Raw genomic sequence first — 18,199 nt, forward strand, 5'->3', positions numbered from 1 at the left:
TAGGGGCGCCACTTATGCTAATTGGAAACCGGGTGAAGGCAATCCCACAGCACGACACACGCACACTGACGGCTAGGCGCAAGAGACACATTTTGGGAAAGAAAGGGGCTGAGGGAACACATGCTTATGATCCTAGGATGGACTCGCCGACCTGGATAGACTCAATAGGAGTGCCCAGGGGAGTTCCAAATGAGTATAAGCTTGCAGATCAAATAGCTGCCGGGTTTGAAAATATTCCAATAATCGCTGCTCTCTTTCCGGTGACCCCAAACAAGAATGTGGATAGAATCAATTATGTTCACTATAATCTGCTGAGACTCTCTAACCTTACCCGAGATGGGATGGAAGGGCTAGTGGAGCAAGTGGGCCCAACCTCGCTGATGGGGGTGCAGAATAGAATGGCTCTAGACATGCTGTTGGCAGAACGAGGCGGTGTATGTGCTATGTTCGGTGATCAGTGCTGTACTTTTATTCCAAATAACACGGCTCCAGATGGGTCAGTCACCCGAGCTTTAGAGGGACTGAAAACGCTCTCTAAGACCCTGCACGAACACTCGGGAATTGATAATCCGCTGGAGGGCTGGATGACCTCGGTCTTCGGACAGTGGAAAGGGTTGGTACTTTCAATTATGCTTTCATTGGCTGTGCTGGTGGGTATTTTGGTGACCTGTGGCTGTTGTCTCATTCCTTGTGCCCGAGCTCTGTTAGAAAAGGTGATCACGAAGGCAGTGGATTCGGGAGCAGAAGCCCACGTGCCCATGATGCCCTTGAGGGACATGGGAGTCGCTATGTGGGACGAGGAGTGAAGCACCTGAAAGTATGGTGACCTCTGGTCAGCCAGAGGTCAAAAGGGGGAATGAGGGGTCTGACAAAATGCTTTTGCCATTATGTAATCTGTAACTTCCACATAGTATGCTGATCAGTGTAGTTTTTAATGATCAAACTGTAATAGAGACGAGCAAACATATTGGCAGATCTGAGAAGGAAAAAACCTGTGGTATGAAAATGATTTTAATCTTTTATACATGATTGCATTTGAGCTTATTAAAGAGCTGTGGCTCCTGGTCAAGTGAAGGTCAGAAACTCTTGGCAGGCGCTATGATCAGCCAATACAAGGTGAGAAGAACAGGAGCTCTGGAAGGAATTGCTTACATGACAGATGCCTGGAGTTATATCCTTATATCCTTATATCCTTTAGAGCTAAGAGTTAAGTTTGTGTCATTTATCACGTATATCTTTTAAGTAAGTTTTAAGGTTCATTTATCTTCAGTTTAAGTAAGTTTCCTTCATGGTTTGAGTATCATTCGAGTGTGACATTTAGGTCAAAAGTTATTCATAGTTTAGCAGTATGAGCCCAGGGCCTTATGTCTGGCTATGACAGAGGTGTGAGGTGAAGCTGGGGTGCAGGAGAGGTCATGACACAGCCTACACAGCAGGCACACACACACTCACGCACACACGTACACACCATAGTAGATTGACTAGAGTAGGTAAAAAGTCAAGATGTATTTTTGGCTGCAAGTGCAAGTTCTGCCGCATATTGTCAGATGCTTACAGGAAGTGCGCCTGATGTTTAAGAGATAAGGATGCGTACCTGGGGCGATACCGGGATGGAGATGAGACGTAATGTTCTTAAAACTATGGTAAAAGGTAACGGAACATTTTGTGGTTTGAATTGACGTAAGCTGTACTATTGTCTGTTTTGCAAAAGAGGGGGGCTTTGTTGTTGTCCCCATATAAAACCTTGTCTAATTGTTGTAAGTTCAGTTCGATTGCTGACTTTGCCCAGCTTCGGACTCCACGCGTGTAATCAATAAATCTTCGCTTTGATCACATCCTCTGGACCAGAGTTGTTATTTGGCTGTGAGCCCTTCGTACTCCTTTTTCTCCAATTTTTGAACCTTAACAATATCCATCCACAGCAGCAGTGTGACTGTCACTGCAGTTATTTCAGTGGGCTGAATTATGATCTGTGTTGTTTACCAAAGTGCAACAAAAGCTGTTTAACATGATTCATTTTGAATTCTTACAGAAACATTGTCATATTTGTCTTTTAAGTGTGTATAGCAGTCTGTGACATCACTGATGAATCCACCAGCTCTTTTTGAGCCTGTTATCACTACACAAACATTTGTTTAGTCTTTCCTGAAAAATAAGGTCAAAAACATGGCACAGTCAGACATCCCACGCTGGTTAAAGGGAGTTAAACCTACTGTAACTCCCAGTGATTTTAGAAAATATCAGTAGTTACAGGCTACAGCGGTGTATCCCAGCACTGATGTTAAGTCAAACATGGACACATACAGAATAGAAATAACATTTTTTGTAAGAGCCAAATTACATTTAGAGGTGATTTAGCACTGTTAAAATCAGAGCACTGTATGTTACTGTAATGTTTTACACTGAACGACAAACTTTAGTGTTGTGTATAGTTTAGTGTTCAGTGCTGAAAGCAGGATTTGGATTTTGAACTGTAAATGTGTAAGTGATTGACTTTGTGGAGATCAGAGTACATGAGTGCGTTTCAAACACGTGGCTGTTACAGTGTATGTGGGTGGGGATGATCTGTGTCAGCCAATATTTAGCAGGAGGTGACACTGAGGATTGTCACAATCAGTCATGGACCGTCTCTGGATCCTGAGCTGCACTCTGTGTGTCCTCCTGAACTGGATGCATGTGGATCAAGCGGTGGCTGAACCGTGAGTTTGTCTTCAGCGTGTTTTTGTCTGTGCGAGTTGTTCACTGCAGTAACTGCTGTATGTGCGATGCTGTATGCAGCCAGTACCTGGTGGCCATTCCTGCAGTTATTGACGCTGGAGCTGAGGCCAAATTCTGTGCAACTCTCCGACAGCCCAGTGGGACTCTGGTCATGACTGTCACTTTGATGTCCCGAGAGAAGAACACGACCTTATTCACACATACGTCAAATGAGGCCTTTCAAACCTGTGTTCAGTTTAAGGTCGGCAACCAGCACTTTCACACACAAAGTGTGTTTGTTAGTTTTTATAGCATTATTGGCTTAAATGACTATCTAAATATCCCACTGTCCCAGGCTCCTTTGGTACAAAAGGAGGTGCAAGACTTTCAGGTGGAGGTACGAGGAGACACATTTTACTCCAAACAAGTCAGAAAAGTGATGATCTGAGCATCTGATACCTTCACATTCATCCAAACAGATAAACCCATCTACCTCCCTGGACAAAAAGGTAACAATGTGCTGCTATTTTATATATGACACAGTTCATTCCATATCAAATCATCATGAGCCAGCTGCTCCACCATCTCCAATTTGTATAACAAGTTTTATGGTGTAAAATTTGGACACACATACAGTAATTGATGTGAAATGTTTGGTTCATATAGCAAATGCTTTTCACCATATTTTAAACGTCCGTTGACCGAGATGTTTGTTCGCACTTTGAGTCCATCTTTGAACAGAACTATTTAAAAAAATTCCCACAAGCTTCATGTTTGAGCTCACACTAATGAAGAACTTCACATTGCAACAAAGACAGCCAGTGACAACGTCTGAATGGTATGTAGTTGTATTTCACAGTAATGCAAAATAAAACATGCAGAATACTCAGAGTGCACAACTTCCCCCAAAGAGCAAAGGCCAAGTTATATTTTCCATTTTGAGACCTTCGCTGTGATGGAGAATTAGACAGTAATTGAGATTAACTTTGGAATAAGCTAAGGGGCATTACTCAGACATGATTTATTTTTTGTCCCCGATTACAGAGTCAAATTCATTTTATGTGAAAGTTTAATGGTTTTATCTTTAATAGTTTTATTGTTCACAATTAAATAATTATGTTCAAACATGGAATTCAAAGTACAAAAAAACATGAGTGAAGTATATGGCGGGCCACGGGTGCCAAAATGTATGAAACACATAATTAGATAATAAATTAACCTCCTAGGACCTGCCGTCCACATATGTGGACATCACATTTTGTGTTATTTAGACCAAAATACTCAATTTTGCTCTACATGGGCCTGATATCCACTTACGAGGACATTATACTGCTACTGTTCCATCAAAATTTTAAATGAATATCCTTATTTGTGGCTCTCATTTTTCTTAAAAACAAAAATAAGGTAAAAAAAAAAAAAAATCTGGAAATTCTTTGTTTTTATGTTCATTGGGCCCCAATATGCCCAAATATCCAAGAGAAATTAAAAATGCATGTCGTGGAAGAGTTTGGGTCTTAGGAGGTTAAATGTCTCATTAATTAAAATATAAATTAGTGATATTAGTGATATCAATTAAATTTCAATAAATTATATATAGATATAGATATAGATATAAATATAGACATATATATACAATAGACATTAATTAAATATTAATTACTTCATTTACAAAATGTAATAAATTATTTGAATGATGTGAAAAAGTTTCTGTTCATCTGGATGTTTTCAGTTCCAGTTGCTAAGGGCAGTTCTCCTAAGGCATCGAATGATTTTAGGCCTGTGGCTCTGACTTCTTTAGTGATGAAGTCATTCAAGAAGATAATGAAGAAGCAGATTTTAATGCATGTTGAACAACATCTTGACCCCTTCCAGTTTGCCTGTAGAGCAGGAAGAGGTGTGGAGGATGCTGTTGTCACACGCCTGCATCTCTCGTATAAGCATCTTGAGGCCCCCCACACCCATGCAAGGTTATTATCTGCTGACTTTTCATCAGCATTCAACACAATTAAACCCTTCTTACTTGCTGACAGGCTTTACAATCATTTCAAACTTGACACTAGTCTGATTGGCTGGCTGACAGACTTTTTAACTAATAGGTCACAATGCTTGGGGGTGAATCATGTACTTTCTGACGTGCTCTCCTCCTCTACTGGATCTCCCAGGGTTGTTGCCTCTCTCCCCTTCTGTTCATCCTGTAAACAAATGAGTGTCGCAGCAATTTCACGAACAGACACATCCTGAAGTTTGCTGATGATACAGTGATCGTCAGTCTTCCTGTGGGGGACGAGTCAGGCCACGGACAGGTTGTAGATGGTTTTGTGGCTTGGTGTGATGAGTCTTTCCTTTCACTGAGTGTGTTAAAAACTAAAGACATGATTATTGATTTTAGGAAGTCCTCTTATAGCTCATCACCTACTGTGATTAAAGCTGTCCCCTTGTGGGACAATAAAGAATTTGAATTTGGGGAAACCCTGAACCAATGACTTTCTTTTGGGTACGATACCAGAGCTCTGCTTTGGACTTCCTCTGTGTGCAGAACCTAACAGCCCATTGTTAGTCAGTGGTGCTTGTGTCAGTCATTATGCAAATGTACTGTTTATACGATTGAGGAAACCTGCAGTCATCTGAGATTGAAGAAGTCACCTGGATCAGTGACAAAACGTTTCTCCCACTGAAAACGTCCACATGAACAGAATCAACTTTGGGGGTTTTCCTTACCTGGATGATTGAGTGTACACTAACAGATATTTAGGTATTTATGTCTAATTTCCAGTTTCCAACACATATTTAATGACCTTGTTATATATTCAATTCATTATTTCTCAATTTGATTATTTATAAGGATATTTAATTATTTCACTGTCCAATTAATGATTTTCAATTTAATTAATTATTGTATGTTTCCTCTTCTTCAGTGTTCATTAATCAGTTTTATCTGTCACCCATCAAACTCAGGGACAGAGACAATTTAGACAGAGTCCAAAGTAATGCTTTGGCCTGGTGTCTGTTTATTTAGTGTGCCCTGCTTAACACACACAGTTCATTTGGACCTGATGGAGCTACACCATAAGCAGTATTTTGTAATACTTGCCGCGTCACTAAATATGTTTTTAATATTTTTATGTAGTGTAACCTTCGAGTCTGTCCACGTTACCACCAATCCATATCAGTCCATTATCTGAGATCTGTATTGACTTGCTATGTAGGGTAAAAATCAGATGTTGTGTTTGTTGATAAATTGCAGTGACAGATTAATTCACTGCAGCACAGCAACCATGAAATATTTAATTAAAAATTGAAAAACAAAATACATAATTTAATTAATAATACATTTTTTTAGATATTTAATTAATTATTTCAATTTTAATTAGTTATGTAATTATGTGTCTATTTTGTTAATTTTAGCAGTCATGGCCTCAACCCTAATGGACCTTTGTTTTAAAGTATAAGGAGAGAAACAGAGAGATAATCTCTTTAAACTTTTTCTCACAGTGAATTTCAGAGTCGTTGCCATGGATAATAAGATGCGACCGGCCAATCAGCTGGTGAGTTTTTGAACAGTGTTGTTAATGATGCTGTTTAGAATTGGGATGCAGTGATTTACACAACAATTTCTTAACTCCGCCTGTCTTTGGTTCTTTCTTTCAGTATGATGTCATTGAACTTCAGGTAAGAGAATATCTCCAGAAAAGGTTTTTACTTCTCTTGTAAATGCATCAACACAATGCTGAACACATGGAGTCAGTCAGACTTGATTGTTCCCTGTTCACTGCTTGCATACGCTGCTTCTGCAGTATTACTCCAAGTCACTGACAGTGCAACGTTTCACATTGGACAAATTGGGTTGCATATATACAGAGGTGGGTCAAGTATCCAAAAATTTTATTCAAGTAAGAGTAGCATTACTTTAAAATATTATTAAGTAAAAGTGAAAAGTAGTGGCCAAAAAAAACACACCAGAGAGATTGCTGTCAGTGCTCGTAGGGTCAGGTGCAGCTGCCATTCCAGCCAGCCTGTAAGCCTGTATAATGATATTGACAACTAAGAGTTGTACTGGTCTTACAGCCAACAGGAAAATATCCAGAATACCAGATTACCAGTCAAGCCCTGCTGTCACCACAACTTTGCACTGCCAGTAAAGTTAGAAAGCCCTGTGACTCATAGCTGACAATGGCATTACCGGCTTTTTATTCCTTTAATTGGTATTACAGAAAATGAACAAATAAACAAATGTTCAAAAGAATTATTGTGTTTTTACACCTGCCTTTTCATTGGAAGCAGGGAAGCAGGGCAAACTGTACACTAAAGTCACTGTACTACAACATCTTTTGCAGGGTTGTTAGATTTTTAGGGCTGTATGCAATAGCTTTTTGTCACTTCGCATGTAATAATAATTTTGATTTAATGACTCCATAAACACAGCCACAGCTTCCCTGTCTTTACAGCCTAGGTTTCTTTATATCATTTAATTTTTAAACATTTTTAAACAAGTGCTTCACATTCACAAGGGGACTAAGCTGGCTACAAATGAAGACAGGTCATTTTTAAGTCCCTCTAAATTTATAGAGACAGGGGGGCTCTGTGCATCTCTATAGTGGGCACTTATCAAAGTGGCTCTGATCTTAAGTCAGCCATTTTTAATCACTACAACTTTGATGTATTTTTACTATTTACACATGCTGTACTGTTTTTGACTCAGTTTTCATTGTTTGGTGTATGTAGCAATGCAAATGTCAGTGTTTAGTTATACTTCAGGAAGAAATATGTGGATCAGTTTAGCTCAAATATCCTCAGTCTTTAATGATATTGCAAATATTGTTACTTATCATGTAAAGGCATAGCAATTTGATGTTTTGCTGTACAAAAAGTTAACATGATGACAGGTACAGTGTCAAGCTTATCCAAAATTTTGCATGTGTTAAAAGACACAGCGAGGACACACCTACATACAATCTTGAATTAGGTGTCACTGCCATTTGATTTAACAGGATCCTAATAGTAACAGGATTGGACAGTGGCTAAATGAAACATCCAATAGCAGAATACTGCAGCTTTCTTACTCCTTGGACACTGAGGCTCGTGAGGGACCGTACCAGATCATTGTGTCAATGGGTGAGAGGAAAATATCTCACAATTTCAAAGTGGAGAAATATGGTAAGTCAGTCTTATTTATTCTTAAATTCTTTGTTGTAATGGAGTGTAAATGCTGACATTCATATTTTTCCCCAGTTTTACCCAAATATGATGTGACAGTAAATATATCTGAAGAAGTGCTTATTGGGCAGGAAGACGTTGAAGCTAAAGTGTGTGCAAAGTAAGGAAAAGTTCTTTCAGGACAAATTATGTATTGTAAAATCTGGAGTTTGGAGAGCAAACTCGACTCATAATGTTTATTTATTTTTATTTAAATAGGTACACGTATGGACAGCCTGTACCAGGACGTGTTACAGTTAATGTGTGCCGACCTATTAATAGGTATAGCAGTTTTGGTATATTGCTGTATGATTACGATCTTATGGCCCTATGGCAGATGGGTGGCTCCTGCCACACAGAGACAAAGCAGGTACAGTTATGGATATATTTCTCTTTTTTCTCTGATTCTTTGGGTACATTCAGGCCACTGCATTAGCATTACAGCATACGGGTTGCCTGCTCTACCCAGTTAAACCGGCTCATACTTGTTTCCTCCATGCGTTTGAATTTTTTAGTGACTTGATCAACTGATCTTTCTTGGATGGAGATGTCAGCTCCAAAGGAGTGAAGTGGTTATTGTTGGGCCTAAATGGCTGCAAAGGTTGTGTTGGTGCTTCTAATACCTGCTAGATAATTAGCATTACTGGTAGGGCTAAGGCAAGTGGTGTGTCTCATTATGTCTGTCACAGAAAAGAATACAATTTCTGTGAGAAAACTTCAAAAATACTGTGATCAGACTGTGACACTTAAACAAGCTGAATGAATATACACATATCCAAAGATTTGAACAGTTTTGACTGATTTACTGAGTTACTGGTACAGTACAGTGTTGTTTTGTCTGTTTGTGCTATATACACAGTATTTTAGTAGTTGGCAGGCCACATTATGGCATCATAATGCGGTACAGTGCAAAAATATTGAGCCACTCCTCTTTGTTTATATGTTGCAGGTACATGGGAAATAGCTACAGTGGTTTACTGACACATGCAAACACAAATGGAAATGCAGCCTGAACTCTCTCAGGCAAGCTTTCATCAGTTCAAGCCCTGCTGTTGTTGGCGTTTGTTTTAGATTCAAAGAACGAAATGGGAATAAAGGATGTGTTTTGGCTACAGGCTGCTTAACAATGTGCTCAGTGTTGGGAAGGTTACTTTTAAAATGTATTCCACTACAGATTACAGATTACATGCCCCAAAATGTATTTTGTTACTCAATGAGAGTAACGTATTCTGAATACTTTGGATTACTTATTATCATGCTTTTACAACTACATGAATGTACTATTGCTGTGTGATTTATTACTGTTACTGAAGGACACTCGCCATACCAACACCAACTAGATGTTTAAATCTTAATATAAATGAGTAACAGTAAGGTGGACATTAGGTAAGGCTGCACTTTTTGCAGTGATCTCGTATATAAAACTATTCTGTGCGTATATAAAACAGGTCCGCGGCTCCGAACCATAGTAAAGGGACCTCTGGCTAATACGGTGGGTTCCGTGTCGGCTCGTAGCTGAAAACTAGCTTTACTTTGTTGTCTGGATCAACTTTGCTAGCGAGAGACAGAGAGAGGCGTTGAAAGGCTGCTGCAACGGAACTTATTGTTTCAGAGGAAAACACGAACACAGTGTACAGTCGAGTCTTAATAGCTTACTTACAGCTGGGCTCGTCAGGCACTCTTCTTGGCTGCAGTGGTTATTATTATATTTACATGCTTCCAGCTCCCGTTTCTGCTCGATGACAGCTCAGACTTTTCTCCTTTTTCTCCCTCCGTCGCTCACAGACACATAACAGGTATGGCAGTCCATTCTCCCTGCAGCACAGACTACACTGCCCATTCTTTAGGGCCATGCCTGTAACACTCTGCCTGTTGCCTTCATATTAAATTGTGACATGCGCTGCGAGATTAAGACACAGGCATTAGAGCCTCTTAATGTGTGTTTGTTTGGGTTCCACCGGCGAGGAATTAGGGTGGTTATGGCCTTTGGGAATAAACTGTTTTTGAGTCTGTGGGTTTTTGTGCTGATGCACCTGTAGCGCTTCCCTGAGGGAAACAGGCTGAACATGTTGAAACCAGGGTGGGAGCTGTCCTTGATGATGTTTGCTGCTCTGCTGAGGCAGCGGGAGGAATAAATGTCCATCAGGGAGGGGAGAGGGCAGCCCATGATCTTCCGTGCTGCCTTGACTACACTGTAAAGTCTCGCTCTGTCCAGGAGATGTCAGCAGAGATGAGGACACCAAGGAACCGGAAGGTGTGCCCCCCCCCAAGTCAGTGCTTTACCTCCTGAAGTCGACGATGGCCTCTTTGGTTTTCTTAGTGTTCAGTGCCAGGTTGTTTTCTGAACACCAGGCTGCCAGCTTCAGGACTTCCTCTCTGTAGGCTGCCTCGTCTCCCTTTGAGATGAGTCCGAGTACCGTGGTGTCATCAGCAAACTTGATGATGAGATTGTTGTTGTGGGTCGAACTGCAGTCGTGGGTGTAGAGAGAATACAGGAGGGGGCTCAGCACACAGCACACAGTCCTTTATCCAGACAGATGTGAGAGGGGGGAGGCCAAGAGTGACCAGTTTGGTGATGAGGATGTCCGGGATGTATTGAAGGCTGAGCTGTAGTACACAAAAAGCATTCGTTTGTAGCTTTGCTGCTGTTCCAGGTGAGTCAGCACAGCGTGGAGGGCTGTGGCGATGGCGTCTTCTGTGGATCTGTTTGCCCGGTATGCAAACTGGTGGGGGTCGAATTCTGGGGGGAGGTAATCCTTGATGTGCTGAAGGACTAGTCTCTCAAAGCATTTCATGATTACCAGCGTGAGGGCCACAGGGCTGGTGATGGGAGACTTCTTCGGCACTGGGATGATTGTGGCTGATTTTAGACAGGATGGGATGGCTGCCTGATCCAGTGAGAGGTTGAAGAGTCTGGTGAAGATGAGGGTGAGCTGGTGTGCACATGGTACTCCAGGTACTCCATCTGGACCGGCCGCCTTCCTGGGGTTCACTGCTAGGAACACATGTCTGACATCGTGCTCCGTTACAGTGAGTGGAGTGGTGCAGGAACCAGGTGAGGGTGAGGATGAGGATGGGAGCAGGGCTGAGGCAGATGAGTGCTGCTGTTGTGGTGTTTCAGAGCGGGCGAAGAAGCTGTTTATTTCCTCTGCCAGCTGCACACTCAGGTTTTCTGTTTTCACAGCCTTGGTGGTTGACGATGTCTTGTACTCCCTGCCACACCTCCCGTGTGTTGTTGCTGGACAGGTGGGACTCTGTTTCTTTTGTGGTCTGTCTTGGCTTTTTGAATCCCCCTTTTCAGGTCAGCTCGAGCAGCCCTGTACAGAGCTCTGTCACCTGACCTGAAGGCGGCATCGCGGGCTTTGAGGAGTGAGCGGACCTCGCTGGTCATCTAAGGTTTTTGGTTTGGGAAAACCAAACAAAACCAAAAATGCTTTTTAACAATGTCACGTTGTTAAAATACAGAACTTGATGTAGTCCAGTACTGATCCTGTGAAAGTTTCTAGGTCCTGGTGTTCAAATATGTCCCAGTCTGTCTGTGTGAAGCAGTCCTATAGTTTGTGCATTTTCAGGCCAGGTTGTAACAGTCTTTGTGGTGGGCCTGGCAGTGCGTCTGAGGAGGGTGTAGGCTGGGGAGAGCAGGAGGAAGAGGTGGTCGGACTGGCCGAGGTTGGGGAGGGGTATGGCTCTGTATGCATGCTTGATGTTTGAGTAAATGTTACAGGCCTTTGATGGGGTCTGTTTTTAAACTGTTTTTTTAACAGAAAAGCAGAGACAGGAGACATGAGTTGCGTTCGGTCTGCAGGCTCTTCCTCATCTGATTTATTAACAGAATTAAACAGTTACTTTTCTTTTCATTTAGACGCACACCTTTCTCTTTTAACAACACAAACACATTCAATCAGGTCCTTAGGTCAAACCCTTTTGGTTACCTTGCTTTCTCGCAAGAATAAACTTACAAAATAATCATTGTATATGAGTGACCTTATTTACAATAAATCTGTAACCAATTCTACTGCAGCCCATCTGTATTTCTGAGAAACGCTGCCTCTCTATGACGATCTTTTTATACACATTTATCTGAATGACCTGTTGCCAGGTAACATAGTTAGTTGCAAAGTGTTCCTTCAGCTGTTTTTGTCTAGTACAACTGACCCCTCCAGACTTTTGTCCCTCCACCCTACATTTTTGAACATTTAATTTAGTTTGAACATTTAATATATTTTATAGATTTGATTGTGAATGAGATTTGATTCTAATTTTGATTGATTCTTGTAAGATTATATCGCACACAGCAGTGATTTTCTTTCTTTATTGTTCTTTCTAGGCAGACAAGACTGGCTGTGCAACTTTTTCCTTCAACATGTCAATTTTTACTAAAATGGACGAAAAGCTTCAAGATGTTCTGGATATCAGGGCCAAAGTGGAAGAAGAGGGAACAGGCAAGTTGTGTTATTCCTTTAAAATGACACATTAATGTGTATTTAACCAAAAAGGCATTCACAGTATTGTAACATGAATGTTTTTATATTCAGGTGTTTCACTCCCACAAGAGAAGAGAGTCACGATTTCTTACGTCCTTGGAAAAGTGTCTTTTATTAACGTGCCCAAGGTTTGGGAACGGGGATCTAATGTGGAAGGAAAAGTAAGCCTAAAATGTTTTCAGCTCAGTTTATCCTACAAAGCACATTTAAATTGTTTGTATTTTCCACTGATAGAGCATTGTGTGTTTGTCAACAGGTCAGAGCAGTGTACCACAATAATACACCAGTTTGTGACGCACCGGTTTACCTGTTCACAGGACAACTGTGGCAAACACGCTCACTACAAAATCTGACAACTGACAGCAACGGTGTGGCCTCATTTTCTTTCAGCACTGATAACTTTGATGGGGATATCCAACTCCATGTGAGCTGACACACTGAAACAACACTGTAATTTAATGCACAGCAGCCTGAAACCTCGACTGGTTTCTCATAGGTTCAAATGTTGTTACGGGTTCGAAATTGAGGATGAGAGTAAAACAACGATAGTCCAGAAGAGGTCGGTCAAACAATTGATTTTAATGCACGCAGCGTGGAGAGGTGTAAACTGCAAAACAGTTGTACATCTCTACCCAAAATACACTCTAGATTGCTTTTATAACATCAGGGTATTGTAACGCCCCTTCTTGCGTTTACAAGCACATAATTTGCATGTACAGAACATTCATGTATTTTAAGAATTAACTGCAACATAGAGGTTCCTCCTTGTGGCATACTCTTCCGAATATAGTGATGACCTACGGCCTTTGAGGTCACCATGGACTGGACATCCTTCCGTCACCTGTAACTAAGCAAACTCAAATACCACAAGAAGCTGAATACATTCAGGCCTTTACTCAGCTACTATTTTACTGCAACAATATACTCAGCCTATAAGCTTTTAAGATTATAGATTTAACTCAACGATTTAAGTGGTTGTAACTGCACTTGTAATAAACATGTTAATATTAGATTATGATAACCCCTGTAATACAAATTATAACATAATGCCAACAACTCCAATAAATGCTGAAATGATAATTAATGCAATGATAAAGATGATGGTTATGAACAGTAACCCTAAAATAATTCCTATAATTCTACAATTCCCTCTCTTGACGTCTCTTCCAGAGACGTCACTCCTTGACCCACTCTGTCACCTCTAGATCCATTAATGGCATCATGGGCCCCGAAACCACCATTCCCAGGTCTACTGCCTTCGCTCTGACCCTCTCTAGCCGTCCCCTGACTCAGCAAACCAGACAATAACCTCACGTCATCTAGGTGGTCCAGTAATAAACGCCAGCTCCCACTTGAAAACACTTCATGCTTAAGTGGTCTCTGCTCCTTTCCTGGGTCCCTCTCTAGTGGAAATCTAGTGGAATGGACCCTCGTCATCAATCACTAAGTAAACTGAATTGGCGCAGGTCTCAAATAAGAAGTAGAAGACACTTGGGCCTTCGCTCCGGCCTGCTACTAGATTTATGTGTATTGTAAGCATGCATGCAATTAACCTACTATGTTCTCATCTTCCCTCAACATGTATCACCTGGACACTCTCACCAGTGAAGCTTAAAACCCTTTTGGACGGAACATCAACTCTAAACAAGCATAGTTATGCAATGTGTATAAAATGAACTAAACCTGTGAATAGAATGAATGTGATGACAACCCTATTCAATGCAATATGAACCCTGTAGACAATATTACTGGTAAACAATGCTGTAAAACATGTTCTTAATGCAATCATAATAATGCAGATTATATAATAGGAATAAAGAATTTCCCTCAACCCAGGCAGGGTTCGCAACCCTCGCCATTATCTTTACCAACCATCCTCTGACACAAGGAATGATACCACAACTAGCGATGACCAATATTCCCAAAAGTACAGTCAAAGAAAACATCACTGACACTTGCCAAGTTTACTTAGCTACACCTTTCCATTGTCCAAACACAGATGTCATCCAGGACGCCAGCAGATTTTCGATACCTGAGTACTCATGCATGGTTTTAGATAATTCGATTTTGCTCTCCCGTCAGTGAACTCGGACCTAATTGTTCTGCGAACCCCATCATGGCGTCCCTGGTTTGGTTAGAGAGTCTCAGCAGGCTGTAATGAACATAATGCGGCCAACATTTTTCTTAGGCGTTACCCAAAGAAATATACTCTCCAATCCTGCAACTACCTGACTTACCAGCTTGCACTCATTAGGAACTCCCCTGGGCACTCCTATGGAGTCTATCCAGGTCGGCGAGTTCAAACGAGGATCATATGCATGGGTAGTCTGGGTCCCTCTTTTGGCCAAAATGTATCTCCTACGTATGGCAGCTAAAGTTCACGTGTTATGTTGTAGAATAGCCTTTACCTGGTTTCCAATAAGCATGATCGGAGCTCCCAATCGCACCATCGCACATGTCCCTACGCTTCCCATAGGAACACGAATATCTTCCCCACAGTATTAGTAGAGCCCACTTCTTGCCCATGTTCCAATTACCGTGGTAGGGTCGCTTACATTGTTGGTGGTTCGTCCTGTGAGTGTGACAGCACACCTAGTTGGGTCGATCTCTCCCACCTTGTACTTTTCATTATCTGTAGAAAACTTGAAACATGTAATTATCTTATTTTAGCATAAATGGTCCCACTGCTGTCTGCTTTGAAATGGCAGGGAAAAGTCTGGACAACAAAGTACAGTTGCCAGTAGTCACTTCACTTCTAGTTAACTGTAACATACAATCATAGCCCCACTCATCCTCTAATGCAATGGTGCGGGCTCTGTAAACAACCATGACCTAGCTGAAGCACAGGCAACACAGTCAGATACATGTTGTTCTCTAGCATCTTGAGCCACCCAATCAAGCCAGAGGTTACTGTCCTTGAGACCCGTGGCGCGCTTTATCAACTCTTTAAGCTTCAGTCTAAAGTAATCTGTTATCAGAAGTAATCTCTCTTTTGGTTCCTGTTCCTTTTGAGCTACTGTTCCTGAAGTTACCATCTGATCAGTCAGAATGGTGATTAAGCTTTCTGCGAGCGGCTTAGACTTTGCATCAACTAAATTTACCCTAAGCATATCATGGGGTGATTGCAGACCCGTACATCATACGCTCTCCAGCTACTACTAGCTCCTGTACACTTAATGACGTCACACAAATCAAATGTGAATGAGCTGGTAGACCCTTTACCATAATTCAACCCTATGCCCTTATTCCTGCTGAGACACTCATCACCTTTACCTGACCCCTCGCGCTTTTGTCTTTTTTACCGATCCTGTTTTAGCAACTACAATCTCAGGAAGTGCTGGGCTGGACTGGCCTCCGTGTTCAGACAAGTGGTTCGGAGTGCCCTGCAAAATATAGACAATAAACAACACAGCCATAGTTAATATCATTGCATACAATAAACATGTAGTTGTAAGGAACATTCTAATCAGTTTTCTCATTACGTGTCTCTGATTCGTGTGTTTGCATCATGTTATATAAACTTTGTATACTTTGTAGTGCATTATGCTAAACAAACCAACCCTTTCAATTCCCCAACCCTATCTGTCTCCTCAACGGGTTGTATGTTTTCAATGTTTCCTTATTATTTTGTCATAAAATAAATCAAACAAATAACTTAAGCTGTGTGACGGCACCTTGCGTTTACGCCAGGCTGTGAGCTGCCCTGAATCTACTTGCTACACCCCCCTTTCACCCAATTTAATTTCTCAATCTTAGTTTAAACTATTCCTGACCTTCCCCTTCTCTCATCTGATCATCTCAAGCACATCCTGTACCAAATTTGCTTCCTCTTTTCAAGCCCACATTTAATTACAAGCTCTAACACATTTGCCCTATACGGCGGTCTCGACGTGTTTCCTGTCTACTTACAAAAATACCAGAGTTATTCTCAGAACTCAGAGCTGAAGTTCCCCTTTTCTAAGTCTGTATGTTCAAGAAGAGAGCAAGCTGCTAGTCGGTAAAGAAGTTTATCATCACAAAGGTTATTAGGTAAAAAGTCACGTAGACATTTGCTTAGTAACCCTAAAAGAGCACATTCCATGTAGCTAATCACATATATACAATTTTCCTTTGACATATCTGTATGTGCACGCCTAAATTATAACCTCTTATTCTAGAAATCAAAAATAACCTGAAAATAACACTTTCTGCCTCAGTTTTACCATACCTAAATTATCAAAAAACCTAAACATCATCAAGTAATCCTAAAACCCATTTCAAATTAAACCTTAAATCCTGTAACTCCCCCCTTTTTGTGACACATCTCATGTGTTACAAACTCAAAATCCTTCACTCCGGTTAGGGAATTAAAAGAAAAGGTTAGTCATATCATATTAAGTCTACATGCTCCGGGCCTTCAAACCTGTTTTTAAGGAATGAAATCAAATTAATCATCATGTCAAATCTTTTCTTGGCTCCATCCACAGCCTGCATCCTTGAAACGTCCTAGAAACAAAAACCTGTGTGTTAACCAGAACTTCACATTTCATACTCAATTTCCCCACTTATGATCCAACCTGTGTTACAACACAAAATAAACTTAAACAGAACAGTTATTAATCATGTGTTACCTCAGTTAATGGTAACTTGAGTTACCTCAAACAATGTTTCCCTTTTAGCATTTAGCATTCTATAATGTAATAACATAATCCAACCCCAGTAAATAATTTTCTCAAAACAAACATCAACATCCCCAGAATTAAGTCTTCCACTCCTCCTGTTTGTCAACCTTTTATTTATTTCCCCTCTTGGTCCGATCACTCGCATTCACTCACATGCATTCACACATGATATTTTTTGCTGATACTGCAGCCTTCTGCGCACGTCATCAGATGCTCCACATCAGCAAAATGAGCTCAATCATTTGTTTTATTTCGTTTTTCCTTTTTAGGAAAATAGTTCTTTATACTTTTGACTGGATTGACTCGCTGCAATCCTTACTTGGTAATTTGTCCGCGCCGTCAGTTCACTCTCTTCCAGGCCTGCTTAGAGCAAAAATGAGAAAAAAGAGAGCTGATTGTTAGCTCATCAAAGTACAAAACAAAATCACCTGACAGGTTTTTTCTAAGTGCACTGTTATAAAAACTATGGGCCCTTTTAGACATGTCCATGTTTATCAAAACTCCCTCTATTAAAATGAAAAACAACAGCCCCAAAAAATCTTAAACCATCTTAAATTTCACCCATTCAACGCACTGAAAACCTTGTCCAAACTGCACCGTTTTACGCACAACCATGTCCCCTTAGACACTTCACCATACTTAAGATTCAGCCTAAAATATAAACACGTTATAACAATGTGTCAACACTAAATTATAAATTTCTTGTCCAAATCTGCACCATCAACAGAAATGCATGTTGAAACCTTAACACCTTATTGAATTATTTTCATTTTCTTTCTATACTAATCACTTACTCTTATCAATCAGTGCAAAAGCACTCCTAACTCACTCTTATAAAACTGCTTTAATCACTTTTCTTCTGTTAATTTCCATTTATTTTATTAAACATTCACACCATTCTCTCACTCATACAACCAGCAAGCTGATCTTCATTGCATACGCTTGTGTTCTTAGCCGGGTTTTCAATCAATGTCTCTATGCATCAAGCTTTGATTAGACAAGCTTCATGAGCTTGTCTTTGTAAAGTTAATGCATTTTCTGTTTGTGTGTGGTATTTTGCATCTATGGCTTCGCAGTCTCCCAGACTCCTTCCCAATTCTCCAGTTAAGCAGTCAGTTTTTCTTTCCCCGAATTACTAGCCCAAACTTTTGATCTCCCACCTTA

At 40.7% G+C, this 18,199-nt stretch overlaps 1 pseudogene; it reads left to right on the forward strand.

Annotated features, from left to right (window-relative positions):
• Nucleotides 1–2,465: 2,465 nt before the first annotated feature.
• Nucleotides 2,466–18,199, forward strand: part of LOC109199793 (alpha-2-macroglobulin-like) — a 28,635-nt pseudogene continuing 12,901 nt past the window's right edge.

This window comes from Oreochromis niloticus, unplaced genomic scaffold, assembly GCF_001858045.2.
Source record: "Oreochromis niloticus isolate F11D_XX unplaced genomic scaffold, O_niloticus_UMD_NMBU tig00007939_pilon, whole genome shotgun sequence".
In the NCBI taxonomy this organism is placed as follows: Eukaryota; Metazoa; Chordata; class Actinopteri; order Cichliformes; family Cichlidae; genus Oreochromis; species Oreochromis niloticus.